The sequence below is a fragment of the Petaurus breviceps genome, unplaced genomic scaffold (assembly GCF_028583685.1).
Source record: "Petaurus breviceps papuanus isolate PSGF00001 unplaced genomic scaffold, PetGlider_PUasm1.0 207, whole genome shotgun sequence".
Lineage (NCBI taxonomy): Eukaryota > Metazoa > Chordata > Mammalia > Diprotodontia > Petauridae > Petaurus > Petaurus breviceps.
Genome location: NW_027185850.1, coordinates 2,754,419 through 2,764,211, shown reverse-complemented (window position 1 = coordinate 2,764,211; position 9,793 = coordinate 2,754,419). Strand labels below are relative to the sequence as shown.

The 9,793-nt window shown below is 39.3% G+C and overlaps 1 pseudogene; it reads right to left on the bottom strand.

Annotated features, from left to right (window-relative positions):
* Positions 1-394: 394 nt before the first annotated feature.
* The window catches only part of LOC138164735 (COMM domain-containing protein 7 pseudogene), an 85,468-nt pseudogene continuing 76,069 nt past the window's right edge, over positions 395-9,793 (bottom strand).

The window sequence follows — 9,793 nt, the reverse complement described above, 5'->3', positions numbered from 1 at the left end:
CCCATGTGAGAGAATCCCCAGTAGTCATGGTGAATGCAATGTTTGAGTTTGCTTCAGATTCTGGCTTTTGGGATGCTTATGGCAAGGTCCTCCCCTGCCTAATTTTAGGTTAACTCCATTCTGTAGTTAGACTGATGATTCTGAAGTTTGAGAAAATGGGAATTCTGGAGGGTAGAAAAGGAGGAGTGTCACAAACTGGCTCCATTTTTTTTGCCTCTTAGTGATTTCAATATTTGAGACATAGCCTGTGTGATGAGTGGTTATTTTAAGAATCCTGAGATTATGGGATAATTGTATTGGGCTCCCTAGTACAGAACTGTGACCCTATTGGGAATTCCCCTGTCCCCTATCCATTACACAGCAGGCCACAGAGGTAGACAAGAGCCTTCTTCCTTCATCTTGAGCAGAAACACTCTATGGTGGTTCAGACCCATTCCATTTCACTCAGCAAGTTACAGAACTGAGGCTGGGTTGACTCTATATATACAGTTTCAGTCTGGTTTCCTTTTTAAACCACAACCTTCAATTGTAAAATAAAATACTCCCTCTTTCTGCAGTTCCCCACATCCTGATGTCTCTCCAAATTTCCATTCCATATCTATAAAGCTGGATAATCATCAGTGTCTGCTGTATGATCCATACTAACAGTGTGGGAGATTTCTGTTTCCACTTCTCAGAAAATGAAGTGGCTTTGTATTCCTTGAGTCCCAGAGTAATGAAGGCTTCTTGAATATGTTCAGCAGTCATATTCTTCTCCAAGGCACCATTAGGCACTAGGAGAAGTTTTTTCCCAGTATTCTTTAAGGGCCCAAGGCTGATATGATTGGTGATAGTAAAATCTGGCAGTTTGACCAAGGATGTTTCAGCCTCCTTGGGTTGAACCAAAAAGTAGATCACTTCAGTGGTGTGCCAAAGTGCTTGGCGCTGAGCTGGTGCAAGTGTGTATCCCTCCATATGCACTAGGGTATGGGGTCCCACCTTAAGAGGAAGCCTCCCATTGCCACATGCACAGATGAATGTGCACCTGTCCCAAGTAAGTGCAGTCTCAACCCAACCTCCACTGCTACTGCAGGTGATTCTTAGGAGAATCATCTAGAACTCTGAGAGACCAAGTGCTTGCACTGGATCACAAACCAGAATGAATTAAAGGTAGGCCTAGAATTCAGGTGTTGGGACTCCAATGCCAGCTCTTTATTCCTTGGGTGGCATGGGAATCAAGTGGTTGACCTGGAGTCAAGAGAACTGGAAATCAAATTCCTCCTCAGACATTTACTCTCTCTGCTCCCCTGGGCACACAGGTCACCTGCCTGCCTCACCTTCTCCTTACTAAGATGGGAAACACAAGAGCACTTACCCCCAGAGTGTTTAGGAGGATTACATGAGAGTGTGCAGACAGCCTTGTGCAAACTGCAAAGTTCTTCATAAACAGTGACGATGATGAAGTCTGTGACACTGTATTGTGTCACTAAATACACGAGTCTGTATTGAGTTTTGTTCCTTGAAAATGTGTTGTTGCTTAGACATTTAAATCATGTCTGACTCTGTGATTCCCTTTGGGTCTTTCTTGGCCAATATATTGAAGTATCTTGCCATTTTCCTCTCTACCTCATTTTACAGATGAGGAAACAGAGACAAACAGGGATAAGTAAATTTCCAAGGGTCACACAGCTAGTAAGTGTCTGAGGCCAGATTTGAACTCAGTGAAATGAGTCTTTAAGGTTCTAGGCCTTGTGCCCTATCACTGTACAACCTGACTCCCCTTGCAGAAGCTCCATACTATCTATATGTAAGTACTATACATAAGCTTTAACTCTTGAATCACTGTTCGTTGGCTTATTAATTTGATAATGAATATATATCTTTTACAAATTCACAACATTCTTATTTAAATATGTTTGAAATCTATTCCTTTTAATGTGTTGATTGTAAATTATTGTGAGAAAATGTTAGTTATGGGTAAATATTAATATGCATTTAACAAAGCCTAGTATAGGATGTAGTAATTTATTAGGTATAAAATCACTTATTAAATGTATATTATTTTCCCAACAGTTTGCACTAATTTAGAAATTAATTGAATGTGACAATGAGTTTAATAGTGTTACTCATAAACACCTCCACCTTCAGCACTTCTACTAAAGGATAATTTCTTATTTTTTGTTGTTTAGGGATATAGGAAGATGCAGTATCTGTCACTTAATTAAACTCATAACAAAATATGAAACATTACACCTGCTCAATTATTGATGATGATTATATAATGAACAGCAATATCAAACTAAAAATTAGATTATAAAGTTATTGAGATAATTAAATGGTGTAAATTAATCCATGTAATTAATCAATTGCGTTCCTACAAGACGTGAATCTTGATGCATTTTACAAAATGAACATCTCAAATACTATTTAGATAAAAAAGTGAAAAACTCATGACTATGAAGTAGAAATAGTTGTTTAGGTACTAAAAATGTGCCACCAGTGGAACAACAATGTCAGGGGAGTGGATCTGGCAAAATACTGAAAAGGAACAAAAGATTTGGACCCATAGATTGATCTGAGACACCATCTAGTTCAACGCAGACCTTTTTTCAGATGGGAACATTTTTCCAGAGAAGTTTATTATCTTGTTCAAGGAGTAAAATGTACTAAGGAATAGTAGAAAGATTTAGATTTGAACTGGGTTCCCATCCTAGCTCTCATAATTCCCTGTAGAACTTTAGGGGAATCCTATAAAGTTTCTTGACTTCGGTTTCCTAATATGTAAAAAAAAAAAAGCCAGTTAAATTATCCATCCTTCTCTCAGCTCCAAATACTCAAATCCTATGAATCCCATAAGCTATATGGCTACATTCATGTTCTTGGATTTATAGAATCTGTCTTCTTGGGTGATATGAAAAGCATAAGAACCATTCCTTATAAGTTCGGGTCAGTGATTACAAATTATCACAACAGGCTGAAATATGATGGATCCATGGGTGAGATAGCACATAAGGGATTGTATAGCGAATGATGAACAGGTCCAGAAATTGCTGAGGATATCAGTCGTGCAATTTAGTTTATTTTATAAAGTTTTTTTTTTCCCCACAGAGTAAAGTCTCAATGTCAGTTCTGGGTAAATTGGTCAGTGTGGGGAAAAATGCATTTCTCCTTTATCTGTGTTATTGGGACTGTTAAAATGGTTTTATTATATTCCAAATTACAACTAATTTATTTTAGTTAAAGTTTGGAGGTTTTGTGCTGTAGCAGGAAGAGTCCTAGAATTAGATTTAGATGATCTTTGTTCAAATCTCAGCTCTGTCATTAACTACTTGCATTAGATTAGGATAAATCGCTTAATCTCTCTAGATCTCAGTTTCCTATTCTGCAAAATGAGAGGAATGGACTCTGTGAACTCTAAGATCCCTTCTGGTTCCAAATCAATGATTCCATTATCCTTGACTTCCCTCATTATATTTTCACCTCATGTGCTGACACACACACACACATACACACAAACACAATCTATCTCTAGTAGAAAGAAAGAAAAAGGGAAATGACTTTTACTTTTGGATAGGTCTTGTATTAAGGTTATGCTATATAAATGCATGTTTATATGTGTGTGCGTACATATACAGACAAGTATATATACATATGTATTTACCTTCATATATAGTTAATATGTTCACATACAAGTATACAAATATACATTTGCATAAACAAAATATATACATACCATGTGTATATATATATGTATGTATTTATATATGTATATATATACATGCATATATACAAAGACACAAACTCTAGACATAGTACCCTAAAACAACACTCATTCCATCTTTTCCTTTCTTTTATCACTTCCGACTACACAATGAGAATGAATATGTCCTCAGCATTCCCCCCTTGGCTGCACTCCTCTGGCCTCTCAACCCCAATCTGCAGGCTCCTGTGCCAGTCCCAGCTCCCCCCTCCTCAGTGCCCCTTTCTCCTTAGGGCTTCTCTCTCCCTGCCATGGCAGAGGCTGGAAAGTAGCCAGTGGAAGTCTTCTCCCAGATACTCCCTTGTTAGCTGTTAGAGCCATCTCTTGATTTTCTACACTACTTCACCTCCTCACCTCTCTTGCTTTTACCAACTGTCTTTTCCCAAAGGATTGCGAGTTCCTTGGGGGCAGGGACTATCCTTTGTCCTTCTTTACATCCCTAGCATTTAGCACAGCACCTGATACATAGCAGGTGATTAGTAAATATTTATGGACTGATTGACTCCTTCAAACTACACAGAAGGAGAACCTACTGGATGCAGATAATCCCTTCATTCTAGAGTCCAAGGAATTTGCTTTGAAAACTGGCTCTGACATTTACTACTTGTGGGACTTTTGACACTTACAGTCTCCAGAGCTCAATTTCCTCATTTCTATAAACTAGCTTTCTATATGGGTTAAGCAATTTAAAGCACTTGCTTTCTGCCGGGCACTCTGTTTCACACTGAGTATAAAAAAAATTGCATGGTCATTATAGTCTTTGCCTTCATGGAATTTCATTCTATTGAAGGTACAGTACTTATAAAGAGGTGCCAAAAATGGGGGAGGGGTGAAGAGAGCATGAGGTCACAGTGAAGTGACAGCATATTGGACTATTGCACAGGCCAGCTATGTCTCCATTCCTAACTGCACCCTGCTCCTGACTCTGGATATTCTCTGCCATGCCAGAACATCTTCTTCCCCATGGAGGGTCCCTCTATCCTGGCTTTTTTACCCTGGTAGTAGAATGAGACCACTTCCCCTGATTCATTCCTCACAGATTCTGTATTTTTAGGGAAAGGGAAGGTACGCCATACCTTCATTCCTCTCCCACCTTTTAGGACTTTATATGTTCTGATTCTAAACAGGTACCTTTTCCCTTCATTTTCACCTCCTTTTATGGGTTGTCTTCCCCCATTAGGATATAAATTCATTGGGAGAAAAGACTCTTTCTGCTTGTATTTGTTGTAAAATAAAACAAACATCAATGAATTAATTTTCAGTAAATTCCCATTTTTTCAACAAATTTAAATCCAACAACTATATCTCTGAATTGTCCTCATCTCTTGGAAATGGAAAAAACAAAACAAAACTAGAAAAGGTCATTCCAAATGTGTTGAAGGAGGTATCCATCAATTGAGCAAATGCTAAAAAAGTTGTGGTCTGTGAATGCAACAGAATACTCTTCTGCTTATATTTGTTTACCCAGGATTTAGTACAGTGACTGGTACATAGCAAACCCTTACAAAATGCTTATTGACTTGTAGGGTCTTAATTACCTGCAAGATAAAGTAAAAGACATCAAGCAGGACAGAGGGACTCCAGTTATGGAGCTGTGACCCACCCTTTAAACATGGTAGTTAAGTGAAGGTAGAGTCAAGTAGACTTCTTATGAATTCCTTATTAGACTTCAGAATATGAGAGTTGGGAGAGTCCTCAGAGACCATGTGGTGCACACAACCGGTATTTGGCCTGGATTTAAGTCTATGAAATATTAAGCAAGGGGGGATTTAGGTTTATCCTGAAGATCTCAAGTGAGAATTGAGAGATGGGACATGTCTTCCCAAAGCAACCGAGTCCATCTTGATACAGTTTTAATTTTTAGAAAGTATTTCCATCATCACCTACACCCCCTGCCTAGAACAAGACTAGGATTTATCGGTCAGCCTGGTTTAATGGGGGACCTGTGATTTATCTAATTCTGTACTAGGTATTGTTGGTAGATCTCATGGGGGGAGCAAACAAAGAAAGAAACAAAAAACACCTATTGTTAGATCACAATGAATTTAGAACTGGAAGAATTTTAGAGGTCTTCTATTCTACAAATTTATAAGCATGGAACTAAGGGCCAAAATGATCACATGACTTACTCAGAATCATAGATGTAGGAAATAGTAGATCTGAGATCTGAAACCAAACCCTTTGATTGCAAATTCATTATACTTAATCCAGAAATTATTTTTAATTCTGAAGAGCTTATATCCTAGTGTAGATACAGAAAACTCTCAGGCAACGTGGGATGAAATCTTGAGTAAAATTGTCCAGTATGCAAATGGTGAATGATAAAAGAGGATCATCTCTAGAATAAAGATGTCATTGACTTCAGTCTAGAGAAAATGACTCTGAAGAATACAGTGACTAGAAGAGAGGGGAAAGATCTAAATATAAGCAAATAAGCAAAAACAAAAAGGACAGGAAAGACAGGGAAGGAAGGAAGGAAGGAAGGAAGGAAGGAAGGAAGGAAGGAAGGAAGGAAGGAAGGAAGGAAGGAAGGAAGGAAGGAAGGAAGGAAGGGGAGGGAAGGAGGAAGGAAGAGAGGGAAGAATAGAAAGAAAGAAGGAAGAAAAAGGAAAAATAAAGAAAGAAAAAAGAAGGAAGGAATAAAAGATGGAAAAAGAAAGGAAGGAAGAGAAGAAAAAGAAAGGTGAAGGAATTTATAGGAGGCGTTGCTGTCAGCTGCTTTTTATCGAGTGCCTTCCTTGGAATGATGTTATTAATCCCATGACAAACTTTTCATAAACTTCTACTATGTGCCAGGTACTTGACATGCAAAGACAAAAATGGAATTATCCTTGTCTCCAAGAAGCTTAGAATCTGCCAAGGTAGACAGCATGTCCCATTCAGATATGTGTGAAACACAAACACAAATCCATGTCCATGTTCAGAACCTTCCACCAGGAAGACTTTCCAAGCAACAAGAGTTTCATCTGGAAGTGAACTAGGTCTAGAAGTCCTGGAGGGCTTTGAAGGGGTTGCTTTAAGGAAGGAGCATGTCCCAGGCATGATGGACAGCCAGTGCAATGGTCCAGGGAGAGGATATGGCTTCATGATTGTGGGGAATAGTAAGAAGGACAGTTTGTCTGGAGTCTACATCATGGAGTGTGGAGAGAAGACACAGTATAAAAGGAGTGGGAACTTAGACAGTGGTCAGTTTGTAAAGCATCTCAGAAACTTCTATTTGATGCTGCTGGTAATCCACTTCAGTCAAAGGATAGAAAAAGCCTATGATTTCAGAATTGTATAGGTCACACCTAATAATGCAGATCATCAACTTCTTTGCCACTTAAAGTATTAGTGAAATGTTCAGAGACTTGTGAGGTTAAGTGATTGACACAGGGTCATACAACCTGTATGTGTCAAAGACAGCACCTAAAGTCTGTGTTCCTGGCTCCACGGCTTGCTCTCCATTCATCAGTTATATTTCTTCTATTTTGGACATAAAGTAGATTCAAAACAAACCAAACCAAAATAACAAAAAGTATTTATTGTCTATATGTGACAAATCTTATTCTAAGACAATTACTCTAAAAATGGGCACCAAAACTAGACATAGAGGCAGTCTGCCTGGGAATCTTGGTCCTAGGCTTGGAAGCACAATACAGGTTGAACCCCTCCAGCAACCAAAAAACAAAAGCCCTTTAGGGGATTCATAGAAATGGCTCCATTCATAATCCCTTTGCAGCAAAGAAAATCATTCCTGCAATCTAGTGGAACACATTCAAAGTAAAAAGTAAACCAAAGGATGAAAGTAATGTTGAAATCTGAGCATCCAAAAACATTAGCAAGCAAATCCTTGTGAAATGCTAGGGTCATTTTCTAACCACAGATGATAGATGTGACTCCAAAGACATAACTAGGTTGAGCATTATAGAAACATCTGCAAAAGCAATGTGAGCCCCATCTATCTCTTTGTCAGAGCCTGAGCAACACCTCTGTTGCTGGGGGCTCTGATTAAGAGAGATTCTATGAAAAAGACATTACTCTGCAAAGTACAAAATGGAAGGCGGGCTGAGGAGAGTGTCCAAATCAGAACCGCTCCCAGAAAAGATATGTGAGGCCAGGGGAAAACATGGGTGGTGGCACTAGCTGAGTACTGTAAGCCAAGACAAGGTGGGGGAAGTTAAACCTGTTTTTTTTTTAAACAAATCCCGAAGTCAGGAGAACCTGAGTTCAAATCTGACCTCAGATACATAACACTTACTAGCTGTTTGACCTTGGGCAAGTCACTTAACCCCAATTTCCCTGCCTTCACCCCTCCAAAAAGACAAAAAAGAAAAAGAAAAACAAAGCCATGAAGACCGAAGAAAACTCTAGGGGGTTGGGTTCCATTAGCTTGAGCCTAGCACTAAGATACAGGTAGAAACCATTTAAGAATGTAAAGGGAATCCTTCGTAAAGCTCGATGCTGGGCCATTCTGCAAGCTCTGTCTCTCTTTTTTTAAAGCAATTGGGGTTAAGTAACTTTCTCAAGGTTACACGGCCAGGTGTTTCTGGGTGGGTGCTAAGTGTCTGAGCCCGGATTCGTTCCCTAGATCATCCAGACACTGGGGCCGGTGCTCTTACTCGCTGTGCTACCTGGCCGCCCCACAAGCTCTGTCTCTTGATCTTGTAGGGCCTGCCATCCCTCAGTATTAAGCAGTTGACTGGCCTTGGAACTTCAATCAAATAAAGGCATTTCCAGTACAGAAAATATTGGATGTTAGAGTTCGTTTCTTGGAACAGGACATTAAGAACTCCTCACATGATCTTGAAAACTTGGTGCATTCTAAGTGTAGGTTAAGACAGCTTCATTTGAGTAACATATTGAAATTCAGTTTCCTTAAACATCAAGTTGCTGAAGTTAGAGAATAAGCATATATACAGTATCGCCAATGTGCCAGACAATGTGCTATGAACTTTTAGCAAATATTAACCCCATTTTATCCTCACAATAACCCTGTGAGGTTGGTGCCAATGTTACAGTTAAAGAAACTGAGGCAGGAAGAGGTTATTGACCTACCAAGGGTCGCAGAATATTTGAGGGTGGATTTGAACTCAGCTCTTCCTGACTCCAGATGCAGCACTCTTTCCATTGTAGGACCCTACTGCATCAAACAAAAGAAAAATGGTTAATTTGGAATGCTGAACGCCTAGTGTAAATCCAAAAGGGGAGAATACATGGGATTGGTGTTGCAGTGTTGTTTTAATTGTGTCCAACTCTGTGAAGCCATTTGGAGTTTTCTTGGAAAAGCTACTGTTTTTTTTTTAATTTTTGCCTTCTCCAGCTCATTTTCCAGATGAAGAAACTGAGACAAATAGGATTAAGTGACTTATCCAGGGTGGCACAGCTTGTAAGGAAGTGAGGCCAAATTTGAACTAAGCAAGGGGAGTTTTCCTTAAGTCAGACCTGACCCTCTGTGTGCTAGAGATAACGATCAGACTATTTGGAATTAGACTTCCCTCACTCATTAAATACATTTGAAAGGATCATTGATTTAAAGCTAGAATGATCATCACTGCCTGCACTTTAATATTTGTAAAGCAATTTCTGTACTTCTTCATCATGTGATCTTGCATTTCCTACCCAAGTGTAAGTGATTCCACTTCATACTTTCCCTTCCGACCTTCTACCTTTTCAGTTTCTTTTCCCACGGTCTTTCATCATTATATCATAATCTTCTTCAGGTCAGAGATTTTCTTTTTCCCCTTATTTGTAACCTCAGAGATTAGCACAATACCCTGCACATAGTAGGTACTCAGTCAATGTTTATTGAGTAACAACAATTGTGGAAGCTAAGTGCTATTCCATTTATATAGATGACAAAACTGAGCCTGAGCCTGAGACCTCAAGTAACTATTGGGGTGGGGGGGAGAAGAGAGAAAGAGAACAAGAGCGAGTAAGTCACAGAGAGACGGAGAGACAAAAAGAGAGAAGACAGAGAGAAGAGAGAGACAGAGAGACAAAGACAGAGAGAGAGAGACAGAAAGAGGAGAGAGAGAAAGAGAGAGAGAGAGAGAGAGAGAGAGAGAGAGAGAG